The sequence below is a fragment of the Melospiza melodia genome, unplaced genomic scaffold, assembly GCF_035770615.1.
Source record: "Melospiza melodia melodia isolate bMelMel2 unplaced genomic scaffold, bMelMel2.pri scaffold_44, whole genome shotgun sequence".
Classification (NCBI taxonomy): domain Eukaryota; kingdom Metazoa; phylum Chordata; class Aves; order Passeriformes; family Passerellidae; genus Melospiza; species Melospiza melodia.
The window spans coordinates 6,482,412-6,494,885 of NW_026948761.1; the positions used below are offsets into that span (position 1 = coordinate 6,482,412).

Genomic DNA, 12,474 nt, shown 5'->3' on the forward strand with positions numbered 1-12,474 from the left:
CAAAATCCCCTGAAATATCCCTAAAATATCCTAAAATATCCCAAATCCATCCTAAAATACTTCAAATTATCCCCAAATGTCTGAAATTCAGCCCAAAATGTACCAAAAAAAATCCCAAATCCACCCCAAACTCCCTGAAATTGGTCCTAAAATAGCCAAAATTATCCCAAATTTGTCCTAATGTATCCAAAATTCCCAATTTTTATTGCCTTTTCCCCAAAATTCTCATTTTTCACCTCAAAATCTCCATTTTTCTTCTGCTGTTTCCCGAATTTTATCTCCCAAAATCCCCATTTCTATTCCCATTTTTCCCTCCAAATTCCCATTTTTATTCCCATTTTTCTACCTATTTTCCTCCCAAAATCCCCATTTCCCTCCCCCTCTATTTTTCCCCATTTTTTCCCCATTTTCTCAATTTCCCCATTTCTCACCCCAGATTTCCCTGTACTCCCCCCTCCAAGGCTTTTCCTGCTCTGGGTGGGGCTCTCGGCCTTCTGGGGCTCCCTGGGCCCCCAAATCACCGAAAATTACCCCAAAATCACCCCAAAATCCCCAAAATTTGGCCCCAAAATCAGTCCCAAAATCGGCTCTAAAGTCCCTGAATTCAGCCCCTAAATCCCCAAGTTTGGCCCCAAATTTGACCCCAAAATTGGCTTTCAAATCCCCAAATTTGGCCCCAAAATCTGGTCCAAAATCACCAAAATTTGGCCACAAATCCTCTGGGTTTAGCCCTAAAATCAGCGCCAAAATTTGGGTCTAAAATCCCAAAATTCAGCCCTAAAACCCCAAAATTTGACCCCAAAATCCCCACAATTCAGCCGTAAGATCAGCCCCAACATTCCCAGATTTGGTCTCAAGTTTGGCCCCAAAATTTGGCCCCAAATCAATCCTCCAGATTTGCCCTAAAATCAGCCCCAGAATCGGTATGAAACTCCCAATATTCCACCCCAAAATCCAGCCCCAAACCAGCCCCAAAATTGGCTCTAAAATCCCCACAATCGGCCCCAAAATCCCCAAAATATGGCTCCAAATTTAGCCCCCAAATCCCCAAGTTTGTCTCCAAACCCCCAGAAAAAAAACCCCAAATATTTTGCCTGAAACCACCAAAATTCCGCTCCAAATTCGCCCCAAAATTCCCAAATTTGACCCCATAATTGTCCATAAAATCCCGAAAATTTGCTCTAAAATGCCCAAATTCAGCCCCCAAATTCTCAAATTCAGCCCCAAATTCAGCCCCAAATTCCCCAAAATCAGCCCCAAAATCCCCAAATTTGGCCTCAAAAATCCCCAACATTTGGCCCCAAACTCAGCTCTAAAATCCCAAAATTCAGCCCCAAATCAGCCCCAAGATTTCCAAAATTGGCCCCAAATTGGGTCCCAAAATCACAAAGTTTAGCCCCAAAACTCCAAAATTTGGCTCTAAATCTCCAAATTCTTCCCCAAAATTCCCAAATTCAGCCCCAAAACCTGTTCTGAAATCCCCAAAATTGGCTCCAACATCACCAAATTTGACCCCAACATCCCAATTTTTATTCCCATTTTCCCCCCATTTCTCCCCCTATTTTTCTCTCAAAATTCCCATTTTCCCCCCTATTTTCCCCAAAATCCCTATTTCCCCCTCCCCCCCCCCATTTCTCCCCATTTTCCCAATTTCCCCATTTCTCACCCCAATTTCCTCCCCAGGCAGTTCCTGCTCCGGGAGGGGCTCTTGGCCTACCGGGCCTCCCTGGGCCGGGCGCTGACCCAGCTCCAGCAGGAGCTCCAAAATCCCCAAAATCCACCCCAGGAACCCCAAAAACCCCAAAATTCAGCACCAAAACCTCCAAATCCACAAAATTCAGCCCCAAAATCCCAAAATTTGGACCCAAAATCCTCAGATTTGGCCTCAAAATCAGCTCCAAAATTGGCTCTAAAATCCCAAAATTTGGATCCTAAATCCCCAAATTTAGACACAAAACCCCAAAACTTGGATCCTAAATGCCCAAATTTGGCCCCAAAATCCCCGGATTTGAGCCCAAACTTGGCCCTGAAGCAGCTCCGGCAGCAGCTGTGGAGGGAGAGGGGCCGAGTGGTGAGTGTGGGAATTTTGGAGGGAATTTTGGGGTTTTGGGGTTTTTTGGGGGTTTTTAGGGGGATAAAATGGGGAGTTTGAGGGTTTGGGATTTGAGGTTTTTGGGGTTTGGAGATTTTTGGGGTGTTTTGGGGTTTTTTTTTTTGTTTTTTGGAGATTTGGGGTTTTTGGGGGATAAAATGGGAACTTTTGGGGGATTTGGGGCAATTTTGGGTGTTTGGGATTTTGGGGGTTGGAGATTTGGAGTGGGGGGATTGGGGGGATTTGGGATTTTGGGGGATTTGGGGTTTGGGAATTTGGGGGATTTTGGGGATTTGGGGTTTGAGGTTTTGGGGGTTTTTTTTGGCAGTTCTGGGCCTTGGAGTTTTTTGGGGAGTTTTGGGGTTTTGGGAGATTTTGGGGTTTTGGGGGTTTAGAGTTTGGGGGATTTGGGATTTTGGGGAGTTTGAGGTTTTGGGGATTTAGGATTTGGGTTTGGGGATTTGGGGGTTTGGGATTTTGGGGGGTTTTTTGGGGATTTTGGGATTGGAGATTTTGGGATGTTTGGGATTTGGGATTTTTGGGGCATAAAATGGGGAATTTTGGGGTTTGGGGGAAGTATTTGAGGGGATTTGGGGATTTGGGTGGTTTGGGGATTTGGGGGTTTGGGATTTTGGGGATTTGGCACACTTTGGGGTTTTGGGGGTTTTGCAGGAGTTTTGGGGATTTTTGGGGTTTTTCGGATTTATTTTTTGGCGTTTTTAAGGGTTTAAGATTTGGGGGAGTTTTGGGGGTTTGGGGGCTTTTGGGGCTTTTGGGGTTTTGGGGAATTTTAGGGATTTAAGATTTGGGGGTTTTGGAGATTTTGGGGCTTTAAGATTTGGGGGTTTTGGAGATTTTAGAGATTTAAGATTTGGTGATTTTGGGAGGGATCTGGGGGAATTTTGGGGGTCTTGGGGGTTTGGATTTTTGGGGTATTTGGGATTTGGGGTTTTGGGAGATTTGGGGGGAGAATTTTGGGGTATTTGGAGGTTTTTGGGGGGATTTGGGGATTTTGGGGGACTTGGAGGATTTGGGGTTTTGGAGGGAATTGGGGACATTTTGGGGTTTTGGGGACTTCGGGATTTTTGGGGGTAAAATGGGGAATTTTGGGCTGAAATTGGGGTATTTGGGATTTGGGGTTTTTTTGGGATTGGGGGATTTGGGAGTTTGGGGCACTTTGGGGGATTTGGGGAATTTTGAGGTTTTTGAAGTTTTGAAGTTTTTTGGGGTTTTGGGATTTGGGGTTTTTGAGGCGGTAAAATGGGAAATTTTGGAGATTTTGGGGGGTTTTGAGGGACTTTGGGGTTTTTGGAATGTTTGGGGCTTGGGGGGAGTTTGGGGGTGTTTTGGATTTTTGGGATTTGGGGTTTTTGGGGTTTTGGCATTTTGGGGGATTTGGTGGATTTGGGGGATTTTGGGGCTTTGGAAATTGGGGGAAATTTGGGGATTTTGGGGGTTGGGAGGTATTTTGGGTGATTTGGGAGAGATTTTTGGGGTATTTTGGTGGACCACGTTTTTTGGGTTAATTTTGGTGATTTTGGGTTAGTTTTGGTGGATTCTTGGGTTAATTTTGGGTTAATTTGAGGATTTTTAGGTAAATTTTGGTGATTCGAGGTTAATTTGCGTGATTGTGGGGGGATTTGGGGGGATTTTGGGGTGAACTTTGGTGTATTTGGGGTTAATTTGGGTTAATTTGTGTGATTTTGGGGTTAATTTTGCGTTAATTGGGAGGATTTCAGGGTTAATTTTGCTGTATTTTGGGTGAATTTTGGTGATTTTGGGGTGAATTTGGGGGGATTTCAGGGTTAATTTTGGTGAATTTTGGGCGAATTTAGGGTGATTTTTGGGTTAATTTGGGTGATTTCAGGGAGATTTTTTTTTGTTAATTTGGGTGATTTTGGGAGGATTTTGGGGTGAATTTTTGTGCATTTTCTGTTAATTTGGGGTGAATTTTGTTGATTTTTGTGTTAATTTGGATGGTTTTGGGGGATTTTGGATGAATTCTGGGTGAATTCTGATGATTTTTGGGTAATTTAGGTGATTTTGGATTTATTTTGGTTTCATTTTGGTTTCATTTTGGTGTATTTTAGGTTCATTTTGGGTGAATTTTGGGTTTATTTTTGGGTGAATTCTGTTGATTTTTGGGTAAATTTGGATGGTTTCGGGGGAATTTTGGCTTCATTTTGTTGATTTTTGGGTTATTTTGGGTGAATTTGGGGTGAATTCTGTTGATTTTTGCCGTTTCCCTCCCCAGCTCCGTTTGCAGCAGCGCCTGCGGTTCCTGAGTGCCGCCACCAGGGGGCGCCGAGCGGCGCTGGGAGCGCTGCAGGAGCAGGTGGGGAGCGAACCAGTATGGACCAGTATGGACCAGTATGGACCGGTATAAACTGGTTAAACCCCGCCAGGGACCCCCCCAGTGACCCCTCAGTGCCCCTGCAGGAATAGGTGGGCCCCGCACCAGTATAAACCAGTATGGACCAGTATGGACCAGTATAAACCAGTATAGACCACTAAGCCCCCCAGTCCCCTCCCAGTATATCCCAGTATCCTCCAGCCCATCCCAGTTTATCCCAGTTCCTTCCCTGTCCCTCCCAGTTCATCCCAGTTTGACACTAGCTGTGATCTCAATGCTCCCAGTCCCTCCCAGTATAACCCAGTCCCCTCCCAGTCTGTCCCAGTTCATCCCAGTTTGACTCCAGCTCTGATCCCAGTGCTCCCAGTCCCTCCCAGTTCCTCCCAGTCCATCCCAGTTCATCCCAGTGCTCCCAGTTTGACTCCAGCTGAGATCCCAGTAACTCCCAGTTTGATCCTAGTCCCCTCCCAGTGTTCACAGTAACCCCAGTCCATCCCAGTATCCCCCAGTTCCTCCTCAGTCCATCCCAGTATATCCCAGTATATCCCAGTTCCCTCCCAGTCCCTCCCAGTCCCTCCCAGTATAAACCAGTGTCCCCCAGTTCCATCCCAGTTCATCCCAGTGCTTCCAGTTTGAGTCCAGCTCTGATCCCAGTGCTCCCAGTAACTCTCAGTACGATCCCAGTCCCTCCCAGTATAACCCAGTCCCTCCCAGCACCCTCCCAGTTCCATCCCAGTATATCCCAGTATAACCCAGTCCATCCCAGTATCCTGCACTTCCCTCCCAGTTCCCTCCCAGTCCTTCCCAGTTCCCCCCAGTTCCATCCCAGCCCCCTCCCAGTATAACCCAGTATCCCCCAGTCCCTCCCAGTACAATCCAGTCCCCTCCCAGTTGCTCCCAGTTCATCGCAGTTTGACTCCAGCTCTGATCCCAGTGCTCCCAGTAACTCCCAGTTCCTCCCAGTGCTCCCAGTTTGACTCCAGCTGAGATCCCAGTAACTCCCAGTTTGATCCCAGTGCCCTCCCAGTATAACCCAGTTTGCTCCCAGTCCCTCCCAGTATAAACCAGTATCTCCCAATTCCCTCCAGTCCATCCCAGTATAACCCAGTTCCCCCAGTCCCTCCCAGTTTGATCCCAGTTCCCGACGTCTCTGATTGGCCGCAGGTTGTGGGCGTGGTGCAGGCGGGGCTGGGCTCGGCCCCTCCCCCTCTGGAGGGGGCGTGGCTGCAGCGCCGGCAGCTGGCACTGGGAGCACTGGGAGCGGAGCCCCGCCCCCTAGCACAGGCCACGCCCCCTCTGCGGGGGCTGGCACGGGAGATGGGCGTGGCACAGGTAGGGGAGGGGCTAAGGGGTGGGGCAGGGCTTAAAGTTGGATGGGAGGGGCTAAAATGGGGGAGATGTGAGGGGCTTAAATGGAGAGGGGCTTAAAGAGGGATGGGGTAGCTTAAAAAGAGGAGGAGGGGCTTAAAGGTGGAAGAGGGGAGAGAAGAAGGAAGAGGGTGGGGAGGGGCTTAAATGAGGGCGGGGCCTAAAGTGGGAGGGGCCTAAAGGGTGGGGCAAAGGCTGGAGGGGTGGGACTTAAAGAGGGGGAGGCGCCTGAGGGGGAGGAAGGAGATTTAAGAGTGGGGAGGGGCTCAAAGGGGGAGGGGCTTAAATAGATGGCATCTAAAGAGGGGGAGGGTCTTAAAGATGGGGAGGGGCTTGAGTGGGGGAGGGACCTCGAGGAGGGAGGGGTTTAGAGAGCCAAGGGACAGGGGAGGGGAGTGGGGGAGGAGCTAAAAGATGGGGGGGGACTTAAATTTAGGGGGAGGGGCTTGGGAGCAGGATTGGGGGAGGAGCTTGAAATGTGGGGGAGGGGCTGGAGGGAAAGGGGAGGAGCTTAAAGAGTGGGGGAGGGACTTGGAGAGAGTGGGAGGGGTTTGGGGTGGGGCTTAAATGGGGCTGAAAAGGTGGGGGAGGGTCCTGCCAATTGTGGGCGTGTCCTGCAGGGTTTGGGGTGCGTGGCCAAGCCCACCCCCACCGCCTTGTGTCCGTCAGGGCTCGCTGCTGTCCCAGGCGGCCATCTTGCATCAGCAGCTCCGCCAGGGGGCGCTGCACCTGCGCCAGGGGGCGGGGCCTGCCCTGGGGGCAGAGCCAGAGCCGCTGGCCCCGCCCCCCCCTCACCGGGGACGTGGCTGAGCTGCTGCCTCGGCTGCGATTGGTCAGAGAAGGCTGCGAGCAGCGAATCAGGGACTGGCCCCGCCTCCAGGAGCTCGTCAGCCAATGGTGAGGGAGGGGGCGGGGCCTGGAGGGGGATAGGCCTAGACTGGGGGCGTGTCTCCCCCACCCCAAGCCCCGCCCCCTTTTCCTAACCCCGCCCCTCTCCCCAGGTGGGCCCAGCCGGCTCATTGGGTCCTGGCCACGCCCCCTGGCTGCACCCCCTTCTCCCATTGGCTGCAGCGCTGGAGAGCTGCCGCACACGCCCTGCAGGCCACGTCCACCCCCAAGGAGGCTCCACCCACCCCCGAGGAGGCCCCGCCCACCGTTGGGAAGGGGGAGGAGTGAGCAGAATAGGCTCCGCCCATCTGAAGCACTCTGGAGATTCTGATTGGTTGGGAATAAAATGGTGTGGGGAAAGGGGCGTGGCCTGAGTCTGTGCTCAATGGGGGGGACCCAAAATGTCCCAAATTGTCCCCAGATGGCTCCAGAAAAATGTCCCAAATGTCCCAAATGGCCCAAAATCGCCCCAAAATGTCCCAAAGTGGCCCCAAATATCCCCAAAGTGTCCCCAAATGGCCCAAAAATGTCCCCAAATGGCCACAAAGGGTCCCCAGGGGGGTCCTGAGGTATCCCCAAGGTGTCTCCATGATGCTCCATTGAGGTCCCCAAGATGTCCCCAGAGTGCTTTCAGGGTGTCCCCACAGTGTCCTTCATGTGCCCTCAAGGTGTCCCTGCGATGGCTACTGCAATGTCCCCAAAGTGCCCCAAGAGTTCTTCAGGTGTCCCCAAAGTGTCCCTGGAGTGACCCTGAGATGTCCCCAAGGTGTCCCCGGAGTGGCTTCAAGATGTCCCCCCAAAGTGTCCTCAAGGTGTCCCCAAGATGTCCCCCTAAACTGTCCCCAAGGTGTCCCTCAGGTGTCCCAAAGTGTTCCCAAAGTGTCCCCAAGGTGTCCCCTGGGAGTCCTAAAGTGCCCCTGCAATGGCCCCTGAGATGTCCCCAAAGTGTCCCCAGTGTCACTCCCATATCTCCCTCAAATGTCCCCAAAATGTCCCCAAGGTGTCCCCAGGGTGTCCCCAAAGTGCTCTCAGGATGTCCCCATGATGGTGACCCTGAAGTGTCCCCAAGGTGTCCCCCAGGGGTGCCCACAGGGCATCCTGAGGTGTCCCCAAAGTGTCCCCAGGGGGGTTCTGACAGTGTCCCCCTGGGGTTCTCAGAACGTCCCCAAGGTCTCCTTAAGGTGTCCCCAAAGCGTCCCCAGAGTGGTGGCTCTGAAGTGTCCCCAAGGTGGCCTTAGGGTGTCCCCAGAGTGTCCCCAGGGGCCTCCTCAAGTGTCCCCTTGGTGTCCCCATGACAGCTCCCAAAGTGACCCCGGGGTCTGGGGTTCCCAGAATGTCCCCACAATGTCCCCAAAGTGTCCCTGAAATGACCCCAGGGAGTTCCTGAGGTGTCTCCAAGGTGTCTCAGGGATGTCCCCAGGGTCACCCCAAAGTGTCCCTGAAGTGGCTCTGAAGTGTCCCCAAGGTGGCCTTAGGGTGTCCCCAGAGTGTCCCCAGGGGCCTCCTCAAGTGTCCCCTTGGTGTCCCCATGACAGCTCCCAAAGTGACCCCGGGGTCTGGGGTTCCCAGAATGTCCCCACAATGTCCCCAAAGTGTCCCTGAAATGACCCCAGGGAGTTCCTGAGGTGTCTCCAAGGTGTCTCAGGGATGTCCCCAGGGTCACCCCAAAGTGTCCCTGAAGTGGCTCCAAAGTGTCCCCAAAATGCTCTCTGGGTGTCCCCAGGATGTCCCTAAAGTGTCCCTGAAATGACCCCAAGGGTGTCCCCAAAGTGTCCCCAAGATGTTCCTGAGCTGGGGGTTCCCAAAATGTCCCCAAAGTGCTCTCAGGGTGTCCTCAAAATGTCCCCAAGGTGTCCCCAGGATGTCCCTAAGATGTCCCCAAGATGTCTCCAAGGTGTCCCCAAAATGTCCCCAAGGTGTCCCCAAAGTGTCCCCAGGCTGCTCTCAGGGTGTCCCCAGGATGTCCCCGAAGTGTTCCAGGGGGGTACCAAAGTGACCCCACGATGGCCGCCATGATGTCCCCAAGGTGTCCCCAGGGTCACTCCCAGATGTCCCCAGGGTGCTCTCAGGGTGTCCCCGAGGTGTCCCTGAAATGACCCCAGGAGTCCCCAGATGTCCCTGAAATGACCCCATGATGTCCCCAAGGTGTCCCCAGGGTCACTCCCAGATGTCCCCAGGGTGCTCTCAGGGTGTCCCCAAGGTGGCCCCAGGGTCACCCCAAAGTGTCCCCAAGGTGTCCCCAAAGTGCCCCAAGGTGTCCCTGATGTGTCCCCAGGGTGGCCCCGCCCCATCCACCTCAGGGGACACCAGCAGGGGGTGCCCCGGTGCTCCCAGTGCATCCCAATTCAAACCAGTGCATCCCAGTACAAACCAGTGCATCCCAGTGCTCCCAGTTCAATCCCTGTCCATCCCAGTGCATCCCAGTTCAAACCAGCGCATCCCAGTACAAACCAGTGCATTCCAGTTCAAACCCAGTGCTCCCAGTTCAAACCCTGTCCATTCCAGTGCATCCCAGTTCATCCCAGTGCTCCCGCTGCATCCCAGTTCATGCCAGTGCTCCCAGTTGATCCCAGTGCTCCCAGTACATCCCAGTCGGTCCCAGTTTGTCCCAGTTAATCCCAGTCCATCCCAGTGACTCCCCCCAGTCCCTCCCAGTATATCCCAGTACAAAGCCGCTCTGTCCCAGTCCCTCCCAGTACAGAGCTGAGGAAAGTGAAGGGAGACGAGCACACATCCGATTAATGAGCATTGATCTCCAATTTATTGATCCAGCTTACACAATTTTATAGTAGTGTTAATTAAGCTCATACATATTGCAAAACCCGAGCTCATCAGTGCTTACAGATTACACACCAACCCCTCCTTTGTTGCCAATACCTGCGGTTCCTTGTTGAGGCTAATACTTGTTTTTCTCATCCTGCTGTTGACTTGTTATTGACCATTCTGAAGGCCTCCATGTTTTCCACCATGTTTATCTCATCACTTAGCCAAGGACACAGTGTTTATTGTTGTTAAGGAAAAAGCCTGAGACCTTGCTGCTTACAGCTGCCTTTTACTTTTTAACCAGCTGTATGTGCTCATGGCCTTTCTATAAGCCATGTCTGAACAAAATCCTCCAACATATTCCCCGTTTTTCTTTTTGCTAAAGGAGGTTAGTCTGCAAGGTTTTTCTATCATTCTACTAATCATATCTTGAATACAATTAAAAATACAAGGCAAAATAAGCAAAAGCATTAAAAGCACACCTAGTATCCCTATAGCAAATGTCACAAGGTTCCCCAGCCACGGTCCAAGCAATGGCTTTTACCCCAAAGGGTTAAAACCACCCCCAACTGAGCCATAATGTCCTGCCCTATATGGCATTGCTCGGTAGGTGGTAATTGGACTACTGAAAAAGAAAGCTGTTAGCTGTTTTCCATTCATGCCAACCCGGAGAGGAGGCGAACGGCTAGGGCTAATAATGCTGGAATCTGCTTCAGTGTCGAGCAAGCCTGAAAATGATCTTTTCTGTCCCTGAAATTCCACTTCCACCCTTTTCTTGGGTCTCTCAGAAAGGTTCAGAGTCAGTAAGGTAAGTCCTCCGGTGGATTAAAAACCATTTTCCCCCCTCTCTTGTCCTTTCATAGTCTGTAATCCCTTAGTCATTTGGCCCAAGTGGCACCAGCTGAGCAATTCTCAGTCCTTTGTCAATTTGAAGTGGTGGGAAAGGGGTATGCACCATAACCATATAGTCCACACCAATGACGCCAGGCAAAACAAATAATCCCAACGCAAATGATCTTCCGAATAGCAGAGCACCCAGCTTGACCCTGTATAACAATAGGCCCGTGAATCCCTGTTGGGATTTTCCAGGGGTGCGGGGTCGTCAGTGTAACTCCTACGGCGGCTGCCGGTTCCAAGCCGAGGCTCCCTGTGGTAGCGGGTTGGAGACAGGAGAGGGTGCTGGTGCTGCAGCGACGACTTGTGTTGGTGCGCAGTCACTGCGGTTCTGGCACCAACTAGGCGTTGGAGGCAGTGCTGCTGACGCTTGAAGTGGTGCAAGAGCAGCTAACACCTGATTCTGAGAGGACTTTGCCTGTTCCTGTAAGCCTAGCCCTAATTGTTTGATTGCATCTACTACAAAGGCTTGTGGTCCTGTTGGCATCAAAGCCATTCTCTCTAATGCCTCCTCTACAGTCCAATTGGCACCCAGAGTTTTAAGCACGCTTCTAGTAGTGGAATCACAATTTTGAAGAGCGCACTCCTTGAGTAATGCCCCCCTAAGACATTCTGGTACTCCAGCCCTTTTGATTGCGGCAGCAGCCTTATCAATAAATGACCCAAATGACTCTTCTGGCCTTTGCTTAATTCCCATTTACATGGGTACCCCTCCCGGCTCTTTTACCCTCTCTATAGCAAGCCTGACCAATCTCATCACTTCCCGGCACTTCTCTTGCCCCAACAAAGCCTGTGCTTCGGTGCGAAGAAAAGGTCCCAGGCCTATAAGCTCGTTCACAGTTATACCATGGAGAGGGTCTCCCAGCTGCCTCTGTACCGCCACACACTCGTTTACAAGCTCTTGCCAATTAGCATTAAATAACAATTGCTGATGTGGGGTAAAGATCAATTTAGCTATACCACCACAATCATTCACCAAAAGAAGACTGGTATCAAAAATATAGTCTAACATCTGTTTAGCTGGCTCACTTTTCACTCCAAACTAACAGTAGACCTCAGCTGAGACAGCAATTTCCAATCAAGGGCTGTAATGGTAGCCTGCATGCCCCCTCCCTCCTGCGGATGGAATACAACAGGACAAGCCAGCTGGGTAGCAGCGCTGATAACCTCCCCATCCCCCTTTTCCATGGCTTCTCTTGCAAGCGCAGCCCACGCCAATCTCCGCTCCCTTGCAATAGCCCCCGACAGGTCGTTTTCCGCCCCAGGGATCGGCTCATTGATTTTTTGGGAGATTATCGGGTGGTCTCGGCCATGGCTCCTGTTGTTCAGGGGATGCAGAAGCCTCAGAAGCACGTTGTATAGCCTGGCTTGTTGAAGCAGAGGAGGGCAGCGAAGCAGGTAAGAAAATCGTCCTCACTGCAGGAGCTAATGGTGTTCCCCTCTCCTGATCGTAATCTTTATTATGCCCATGAGCAGCTGTTGCCTGCTTGGCAGCTTTTTTCTCGGCCTGATGTTGTAAGAGCTCATTGTGAACCACCCTCCATAATTCACCTAACTTCTTGGCAGTTTTATCGTCCTCTAAAGTAGCCTCCGACAATAAATCACCGAATTTATGCCACTCTGTTAACTCATGAACTGTATGGGGGTTAATAGAAACTCCTCTATCGTAGCCATAAGTCAAAAGCCCTGGTAAATCCTTTTGCAAATCTATCCCCTTAACCTGCCGTTTTTGTAAAAAGGCAGTAAATAAATCATATGCTGCTTGCCTTTCCATACCTAAATCGTCAGCGCTGTTGCAGCTCTTCAAGGTCGCCGCAGCAGTATCAGCCGGGCTCGTCTATACGACACCCGAGGCACGGCGCTTCTCAGCTTCTTTTTTTTTTTCTCCTTTTTTCTCCGTGCTTATCTGCCATCCCGGCTGCTTCTCAGGACCCAACCCATGTCTTCACTCCTCCGTGGTGTGTCGCAGTATCACGATCGGGTGTCACCATTTGAGGAAAGTGAAGGGAGACGAGCACACATCCTATTGATGAGCATCGAACTCCGATTTATTGATCCAGCTTACACACTTTTATAGTAGTGTTAATTAAGCTCATACATATTGCAAAACCCAAGC

At 51.3% G+C, this 12,474-nt stretch overlaps 1 long non-coding RNA gene across 1 annotated transcript; it reads left to right on the forward strand.

Moving 5' to 3' along the window:
• Positions 1 to 5,617: 5,617 nt before the first annotated feature.
• On the forward strand, positions 5,618 to 6,936 carry LOC134434565 (uncharacterized). The gene is made up of 3 exons (XR_010031883.1): positions 5,618 to 5,777; positions 6,483 to 6,710; positions 6,815 to 6,936. It is a non-coding gene; the product is annotated as an uncharacterized LOC134434565 (long non-coding RNA).
• The last annotated feature ends 5,538 nt before the right edge of the window (positions 6,937 to 12,474 follow it).